Below are 10,070 nucleotides of genomic sequence, written 5' to 3'. Positions count from 1 at the left end.
GGATCATCTTATAATGCTACCGTCAATCAAAGCAAGATAAGATGCATAAAAGATAAACATCACATGCAATCAATATAAGTGATATGATATGGCCATCATCATCTTGTGCTTGTGATCTCCATCTTCGAAGCACCGTCATGATCACCATCGTCATCGGCGTGACACCTTGATCTCCATCGAAGCATCGTTGTCGTCTCGCCAACTATTGCTTCTACGACTATCGCTGCCGCTTAGTGATAAAGTAAAATAATTACATGGCGATTGCATTGCATACAATAAAGCGACAACCATATGGCTCCTGCCAGTTGCTGATAACTGGGTTACAAAACATGATCATCTCATACAATAAAATTCAGTATCATGTCTTGACCATATCACATCACAACATGCCCTGCAAAAACAAGTTAGACGTCCTCTACTTTGTTGTTGCAAGTTTTACGTGGCTACTACGGGCTTAGCAAGAACCGCTCTTACCTACGCATCAAAACCACAACGATAGTTTGTCAAGTTGGTGCTGTTTTAACCTTCGCAAGGACCGGGCGTAGCCACACTCGGTTCAACTAAAGTGAGAGAGACAGACACCCGCCGGTCACCTTTAAGCAACGAGTGCCCGCAACGGTGAAACCAGTCTCGCGTAAGCGTACGCGTAATGTCGGTCCGGGCCGCTTCCTCTCACAATACCGCCGAACCAAAAGTATGACATGCTAGTAAGCAGTATGACTTATATCGCCCACAACTCACTTGTGTTCTACTCGTGCATAACATCAACGCATAAAACCAGGCTCGGATGCCACTGTTGGGGAACGTAGTAATTTCAAAAAAATTCCTACGAACACGCAAGATCATGGTGATGCATAGCAACGAGAGGGGAGAGTGTAGTCCACGTACCCTCGTAGACCGAAAGCGGAAGCGTTAACACAACGCGGTTGATGTAGTCGTACGTCTTCACGATCCGACCGATCAAGTACCGAACGTACGGCACCTCCGAGTTCAGCACACGTTCAGCTCGATGACATCCCTCGAACTCCGATCCAGCCGAGTGTTGAGGGAGAGTTTTGTCAGCACGACGGCATGGTGACGATGATGATGTTCTACCGACGCAGGGCTTCGCCTAAGCACCGCTACGATATTATCGAGGTGTAATATGGTGGAGGGGGGCACCGCACACGGCTAAGAGATCAATAGATCAATTGTTGTGTCTATGGGGTGCCCCCCTGCCCCCGTATATAAAGGAGCAAGGGGGAGGCCGGCCGGCCCTTGTTGGCGCGCCAGGAGGAGGAGTCCTCCTCCTAGTAGGAGTAGGACTCCCCTCTTTCCTACTCCTACTAGGAGGGGGAAAGGAAGGGGGAGAGGGAGAAGGAAAGGGGGGCGCCGCCCCCCCTCTCCTACTCCAATTCGGACCAGAGGGGGAGGGGGCGCGCGGCCCCTCCTGGCTGCCCCTCTCTCTCTCCACTAAGGCCCATAAGGCCCATTACTTCTCCCGGGGGGTTCCGGTAACCCTCCGGCACTCCGGTTTTCTCCGAAATCACCCGGAACATTTCCGGTGTCCGAATATAGTCGTCCAATATATCAATCTTTATGTCTCGACCATTTCGAGACTCCTCGTCATGTCCGTGATCACATCTGGGACTCCGAACAACCTTCGGTACATCAAAACATATAAACTCATAATATAAATGTCATCGTAACGTTAAGCGTGCGGACCCTACGGGTTCGAGAACTATGTAGACATGACCGAGACACGTCTCCGGTCAATAACCAATAGCGGAACCTGGATGCTCATATTGGCTCCCACATATTCTACGAAGATCTTTATCGGTCAGACCGCATAATAACATACGTTGTTCCCTTTGTCATCGGTATGTTACTTGCCCGAGATTCGATCGTCGGTATCTGAATACCTAGTTCAATCTCGTTACCGGCAAGTCTCTTTACTCGTTCCGTAATACATCATCTTGCAACAAACTCTTTAGTTGCAATGCTTGCAAGGCTTAAGTGATGTGCATTACCAAGAGGGCCCAGAGATACCTCTCCGACAATCGGAGTGACAAATCCTAATCTCGAAATACGCCAACCCAACAAGTACCTTCGGAGACACCTGTAGAGCACCTTTATAATCACCTAGTTACGTTGTGACGTTTGGTAGCACACAAAGTGTTCCTCCGGTAAACGGGAGTTGCATAATCTCATAGTCATAGGAACATGTATAAGTCATGAAGAAAGCAATAGCAACATACTAAACGATCGAGTGCTAAGCTAACGGAATGGGTCAAGTCAATCACATCATTCTCCTAATAATGTGATCCCGTTAATCAAATGACAACTCATGTCTATGGCTAGGAAACATAACCATCTTTGATCAACGAGCTAGTCAAGTAGAGGCATACTAGTGACACTCTGTTTGTCTATGTATTCACACAGGTATTATGTTTCCGGTTAATACAATTCTAGCATGAATAATAAACATTTATCATGAAATAAGGAAATAAATAATAACTTTATTATTGCCTCTAGGGCATATTTCCTTCAAAATTATGAATAACTTGTGTACAGTTTGATCTACCCATGGGGTACACAATGGGTATGGGTATGGGTAAAGTTTCATACTTGTGGGTATGGGTATGGATAGAATTTTGTACCCATTTACTACATGGGTATGGGTATGGTATTGCTTTACCCGCCCCATACCCTATCCATTTCCATCACTACCCAGGAATGGCTAGGTATTACAGAATGTTTTTCCAAAACTATGTAGTAATTTGCAAGAACATGGCATACTAAAAAAAGACTCTTTCCATTGGACTAATGCTCAAACAAAAGCTTTTAGTCGGCTCAAACTCAACTTGACATATGCCCCTGTACTAGCTCTTCCAAATTTTTGAGCCCTTTACCCTGGAACATATGTAGAGAGGTGTTATAGCAGTGTTAATGCAAAAAGGGCGACCTTTACCTTATTATAATAATTATATTGTAACATATTTTTCTATATAAAAACAATTAACTATATAACTTAAGAAACTAGTGCAATGAAAAGATTGAAAGTTTTTGTTAGCTATAGACTTGTCGTACTTCTTTGACTCGAATACCAAAAGGAGAAAAAATATGATTGAGTGAATAGTAGAGGCATATCTTGAATGTGCCTGATAGATCCATTTTTCATGAAAATAAAGATAGTCAAATTAGGTCTGATTCCGACACCCTCAAAAAGATTGAACCGGGGTTATGTAGGCATCTATCTGCTCAGAAGTAGCGAAAGATCGGTCCCAAAAATGCTTTCAAGAAAGAAAAGGACAAGCAGCCGCTGCTAAACCATGATCTCTATCTCTTGACTCTGCCAATAAATCTTACTTTATAAGGCAGAAAGGTATGTTTACCACTTCCTTTTCCACTAAGTGATTGCATAGCGAATTTAGTATACGATCTGGGTTGTCTCCCTCTCGACTTTGGATCTTAGCACCCAATTGCTACTTGTGAGTTGCGTTGTGTTTTCCTCAAAGAGGAGAAGATGAAGCAGTACAGTAGAGATAAGTATTTCCCTCAGTTAAGAACCAAGGTTATCAATCCAGTAGGAGAACAACGCAAAACCTCGTTAGCAGCACCTGCACACACAAAAGCAAATACTTGCACCCAATGCAAACAAGGGGGTTGTCAATCCCCTCGGCGGTTATTTGTAAGGATCAAATCTCGTAGTGGTAGATAGATAGAATAGAAACACAAAATAAAATAATGGTAATAAAATTGCACCAAGGTATCTTTGGATTTTATACACGATAAAGATAGACCCGGGGGCATAGTTTTCACTACAGGCTTTTCTCTCAAACAAAAAGCATATTGTGGGTAAACAAATTACTGTTGGGCAATTGATAGAAAAGCGCATAGTTATGACGATATTCAAGTCAATGATCATGTATATAGGCATCACGTCCAAGACAAGTAGACCGACTCCTGCCTGCATCTACTACTATTACTCCACCCATTGACCGCCGTCCAGCATGCATCTAGGGTATTAAGTTATAAAAACAAAGTAATGTCTTAAGCAAGATGTCATGATGTAGCCAAAGTAAATCCAAACAATATGAATAAACCCCATCATTTATCCTTAATGGCAACAATACAAATACGTGTCCTTTGCCCCTACTTTGTCACTCGGATGGATCACTAAAAGATTGAACCCATCACAAAGCACCTCTCCCAATGCAAGATAAATCAATCTAGTAACGGATAGATCAGAGGGAAATACAAAGCTATAACAATCATGCATATAAGAATTCAGAAAAGACTCAAATATTTCTCATAAATAATCTGATCATAAAATCCACAATTCATCGGATCCAAACAAACACACCGCAAAAAATAATTACATCAAATAGATCTCCAAGAACATCGACGAGAACATTGTATTGAAGATCAAAGAGAGAGAAGAAGCCATCTAGCTACTAGCTATGGAGCCGTAGGTCTGTGGTAAACTACTCACTCATCATCGGAAGGGCGGCAAGGTTGATGTAGAGGTCCTTCGCGATCGATTCCCTGTCCGACAGAGTACCGGAGAAGGCCTCCAGATGGGATCTCGAAAGAACAGAGACTTGTGGCGACAAAAATAAGTATTTCGGGTGGCTCTCTGATGTATTTCGGGCATGCAATAAACTTCCTCTCAACTATTGGGCTTCAATTACTTCATCGAGTATAAAAAGGGAAAGGAAAACAAAGTTGTTGATACATTCAGTAGAAGAGACCTACACTTATGGCCATTACCACAATCACTCCACTCTAGATTAAGGCATATAAAAAGAGCAGCAAGGCAATGTGTGTACGTGATGGTGGCATGTGTGGCGGCTTGCGTAGAGAATGACAAAGGTGAAATTTTGGGTATTATTGTCACAAAGGAGGTGGGTACGATGCATACGGGCAATGTTGTGGGCGCATGCACGTGGGAGGGGAGGCGGCGGTGCAGTGTAGATACTTCTCGTTACATGGAGAGACCGTACCCATTGGGACAGCAGCTCCGGTCTATTTGGAAACATGGTCAACACTGATGCATTGGTGGCTGGCATTTTATTGTGCAAACCAAACACATGATTATGATGTCTCAGGCTTGATCGGTAAGAGTATCGAATTAATTTGGGAGGGCGTCTAGGTACTCTACGTCAGGAATGGCCAGAGACATCGTCGTTGCTATTGTTCCGCGGAGACCACCATCTAGATGGTGCTATGGCTTCGATGCTAATTGGTCGATGTTTTTTTTACTCAAATGGTAGGTGCTCTACCTTTTCAATAAAGGTAAGGAATATACAAGGGGTTCGTAGTCATCATAGACGCTGCCTTTACAAGAGTTATTCTAGAAGGCTACTCTAATGAGACCTTTTTGAGTTAAAACAAAACTTTATTCATTAGAAATAACCAGTACATCGTTTGTGAGAATCATTACAATTTTAGTAAGAGGTTCCTCAAACCAATCCGAAGTTGAAGAAAATCTAGCTAATCTAGCAAGTTCATGTGCTACTTTATTTGCCTCTCTATTACAATGTTCGAATCTATTCATGATAAAATCTACACTAATGAGACCTAAATTAGCTTTGATCACAAAGATCACATCGTCTGTCAAGATAGACTTGGCAGTGAAAACCCTCATGCTCCATGCAATGTACTCCCTCCATTCCTAAATATTTGTGTTTTTAGAGATTTCAAATGCACTACCACATACAGATGTATATAGACATATTTTAGAGTGTAGATTCACTCATTTTGCTCCGTATGTAGTCACTTGTTGAAATCTCTAGAAAGACAAATATTTAGGAACGGAGGGAGTAGGCAACAATGACAGTTTGTTCCTTGGTGCTCTGGGAGCAGACCGGTGTTGGATTGAGTTCAAGTTACCAGAAAGGGTTGGGCAGCACAAGGGTCGGGCGATCTGTAGCTTGTATCAAACTTCTTGCACGAAGGTGCAGTGCCGAACAGGTGAAGCGTCAATTTTGTTTCTTGACCATAGAGGGCACAAACATCACAATTGTGATAGCATGGCTTAATAGGATGATAGACTACTCATATCAATAAGGAATTCCTTCTTTTCCGATAGCACATTCGAAAGAACTACAAATTTAAGCATGCTCAGCTTGGAGCAATTTCAAGATGGGTGACCAACTGAGAAGTTGGTCCCAGGTGCACATGAGTGAGGACAAAGTGCGTGGGAAAGACTAGTGTTGATCTATGGGGCCAGTCTAGATCCTGCCAGGAGTAACGGCCAGTAACCAACGGGTGTGTTCAGGGTGTTGCAAGTTGGTATCAGAGCAAAGTTGGTAATCAAAATGGTCCAAAAGAGACTCGAGTTTATCACTAAAAAGGTCTCTAAGGGCATGCAATAAACTTCCTCTCAACTATCGGACTTCAATTACTTCATCGAGTATAAAAAGGGAAAGGAAAACAAAGATGTTGATACATTCAGTAGAAGAGACCTACACTTATGGCCATTACCACAATCACTCCACTCTAGATTAAGGCATATAAAAAGGGCAGCAAGGCAATGCGTGTACGTGATGGTGGCATGTGTGGCGGCTTGCGTAGAGAATGACAAAGGTGAAATTTTGGGTAATTGTCACAAAGGAGGTGGGTACGATGCATACGGGCAATGTTGTGGGCGCATGCACGTGGGAGGAGAGGCAGCGGTGCGGTGTAGATACTTCTCGTGACATGGAGAGACCGTACCCAATGGGGCAGCAGCTCCGGTCTGTTTGGAAACATGGTCAACACTGATGCATTGGTGGCTAGCATTTTATTGTGGAAACCAAACACAGGATTACGATGTCTCAAGCTTGATCGGTAAGAGTATCAAATTAATTTGGGAGGGCGTCTAGGTACTCTACGTCAGGAATGGCCATAGACGTCGTCGTTGCTATTGTTCTGCGGAGACCACGATCTAGATGGTGCTATGGCTTCGATGCTAATTGGTCGATGTTTTTTTACTCAAACGGTAGGTGCTCTACCTTTTCAATAAAGGTAAGGAATATACAAGGGGTTTGTAGTCATCATAGACGCCGCCTTTATAAGAGTTATTCTAGAAGGCTACTCTAATGAGACCTTTTTTAAGTTAAAACAAACTTTATTCATTAGAAATAACCAGTACATCGTTTGTGAGAATCATTACAATTTTAGTAAGAGGTTCCTCAAACCAATCTGAAGTCAGAAGAAAATCTAGCTAATCTAGCAAGTCATGTGCTACTTTATTTGTCTCTCTATTACAATGTTCGAATCTAGTCATGATAAAATCTACTCTAATGAGACCTAAATCAGCTTTGATCACAGAGATCACATCTCTGTCGAGATAGACTTGGCAGTGAAAACCCTCATGTTCCATGCAATGTACTCCCTCCATTCCTAAATATTTGTCTATTTAGAGATTTCGAATGGACTACCACAAACGGATGTATATAGACATATTGTAGAGTGTAAATTCACTTATTTTGCTCCGATTGTAGTCACTTGTTGAAATCTCTAGAAAGACAAATATTTAGGAACGAAGGGAGTAGGTAACAATGACAGTTTGTTCCCTTGGTGCTCTAGGAGCTGACCGGTGCTGGATTGAGTTCAAGTTACCAGAGAGGGTCACTACTGGAATCAGCTTCTTTGTCGTCCGCCATGGCAGACGGCAAAGGCATGGATCACGGATGGCAAACTTCTTTGCCGTCCGCCAGCAGACGGCAAACTGTCCGTCTGAACACGTGCCAGCAAAGGCCTTCTTTGTCGTCCGCTTCCTGGAAACGGACGGCAAAGGATTGTGCCGTCCGCCGTTGGTGGCCAGCAGACGGCAAAGATCGTGGACGGCGGTGAGGTGGGGTGAGAGCCGTTCGGGGTTAACGGCGTGCTTTGCCGTCAGCCAGCGGACGGCAAAGAGGCTAAGGTCTTCGCCGTCCGCTGGCGGACGGCAAAGTGCTCAAACATGCCAGTCCCAGGAATCACAGGTAGCTGCCACGTGGCATATTTGCCGTCAGCTAGTTGACGGCAAAGAGCCTGTACAGCCCTGTTTTTAATTTAATTCATTCAATTTGACAGCAATTCGCAGATATACATATATACACAACAAGCATATCCAACACACAAGTTTCATCATATATACATACATAACCAACACATATATAGTTCCATCCTCACATATTACAAAAGTTTCACATTGTTCATCCAACACCGTTATCCATCCATCCATATAACAAGTTCCAACCATGCAAGTTCATTGATACAAAACAAAAGCACAAACGGAAAAGAAGCACTCCATCCATGCAAGCTTCCATGAATTAAATCAAATTTGCAAAATGATAAACAAGATGTTAGAAGAAGAAGAAGAAGAAGAAGAAGAAGAAGAAGACTATAAGAAGTAAGCATACTTAAGTAAAATGGAGCTAACCTAGAAGAAAATGAAGAATACTAGTCCAAAATTACTTATGTTAGCACAAAATGACCAAGTTTACATAATAAGCTTATAGTCTTCTTCTTCTTCCTCAGCCCGATGCGCCAAGAGCGGCGAGGCGGTGGAGGCAGTGGGATGTAGTCTTCTACCACAATTGGCGTGGTCATGTCGCCCAGCTGTGGGATCACCGGCGCCACCACCGGCGTGAGGTCATTATCAGGCACCACCACCATCGCGAGGCCATCTTCAGGCAGGACAGGCACGACCATCGCTAGGTCATCCTCAGCCACCACCATCTCTTGCCCATGGTCAGCCACCACCATCTCTTGCCCTTGGTCAGCCACCACCATCGCTAGGTCATCCTCAGCCTGATGCCCACTCTGCTCCTCCTCTTCCCCACTCCAGTCCGGATCATCCTCCTTGCTATCTTTGCTGCAGCCAGAATCGCTGCTGCTTTTGCTACAGCCAGAATCGCTGTTGCTTTTGCTACAGCCAGAATCGCTACTGCTTTGGCTGTAGCCAGTGTCGCTGCTGCTGCTCCCATTGCCTGTCCAAATGCAACAATGACCGTTAACAATCGATGTGAGACAAAGCCAAATGTAGAGGAATAAGAAGAGGCAGAACGTACTGGCATCATCATCATCAGCGTAGCGCATGCGACACATAGTCGCGTTGAACACCTTCACGATGAGCATGGTGGCGTCGTCGTCGTACCTGAAGAGAAGGAAGTACCCCTGCCGCAGGTCGTAGGCACGGTAGAACTTCTCCCAGCCACGACACAGGTACATGTGGCCCTCCTTGATCACCAACTCCATGTCCCACAGCCTGCGAAACCCGCTGTCGGCCTGTCGCAGCTTCACATTATTTGGCAGATCTTCACCCAGCATGTTCATAAAAGTGTCAGGCAGCCTCTGCAGTTTGGGACAATGAGTGATGTAGCAAACAACAGAGTTATCATAATGAGATGGCTGAAGGGGAGATCTCTCCTTTTATATACCTGCCTCGTGGATGATACTAAAGTCCCAAGTATGATACTGAAGAACTCGAAAGCATCCAACTCGTACTCCGGTGTGGCAGAGCGGAGTCTGCGGTGGCGGCTTCCCCCCCATCTCTGATAAGTAGCAGAAGAGACCAATTAGTACCCTTACAACATTATCATACAACATTATAACATAAGAAATTTTGAGCAGAAGATAATCAACTACACCAAGTTATCATTTCTCATTCAAAAAACAATGCACTTGTGGACATATGATGGCTCTAGTTGAATTTATTAGTAGCACTAGTCGTAAAAAATGTTGACTTTAGTTGAATTTCATATAATAACTATTTTAACTTCTTTCGGTCAGCAAACTAGGCAACTAGCTAGCAGTATAAAAACATTCAACTAAAGAAAAGAAAGAAACTGCAAAACGTGGCGGAACCCTAAATAAGAAAGTATAAAAATGTGTCTTTTTCTTCTTCTTCCCCTCTTCTTATTTTTTTCTCCTTTTCCTCTTCTTCTTATTCCTCTTCTTCCTTTTCTTCTTCTTCTTCTTCTTCTTCTTCTTCTTCTTCTTCTTCTTCTTCTTCTTCTTCTTCTTCTTCTTCTTCTTCTTCATCTTCTTCTTCTTTTTCTCCTCCTCTTCTTCTTCTTCCTTTCCCTTTCCCTCTTCTTCTTCTCCCCCTCTCCTCT

Source organism: Triticum aestivum, chromosome 3D, assembly GCF_018294505.1.
Source record: "Triticum aestivum cultivar Chinese Spring chromosome 3D, IWGSC CS RefSeq v2.1, whole genome shotgun sequence".
NCBI lineage: Eukaryota > Viridiplantae > Streptophyta > Magnoliopsida > Poales > Poaceae > Triticum > Triticum aestivum.
Note: the sequence above shows the minus strand (reverse complement) of the source record.